Below are 236 nucleotides of genomic sequence, written 5' to 3'. Positions count from 1 at the left end.
TATACACTGGGAGAAACTGAAGTCTGCGACGGAGAACTGATGTTAATGAAGGGAGCGTTCTTCATTTGTTCATGAGCTTTGTAAAGATTGTTTGAGAATTATTCTCAGACTGTCTTCCCAAAAAGGAAAGCCATTTACATTTGTTTACTGATATCTTCCACTATCACTCTTGATGTGGTGCTACTGGAGAACCTCAGTGAACTACACAATGATCGGTACAAACAACGACTGCAGAA

The sequence above is a fragment of the Schistocerca nitens genome, chromosome 11 (assembly GCF_023898315.1).
Source record: "Schistocerca nitens isolate TAMUIC-IGC-003100 chromosome 11, iqSchNite1.1, whole genome shotgun sequence".
Classification (NCBI taxonomy): Eukaryota; Metazoa; Arthropoda; class Insecta; order Orthoptera; family Acrididae; genus Schistocerca; species Schistocerca nitens.
Note: the sequence above shows the minus strand (reverse complement) of the source record.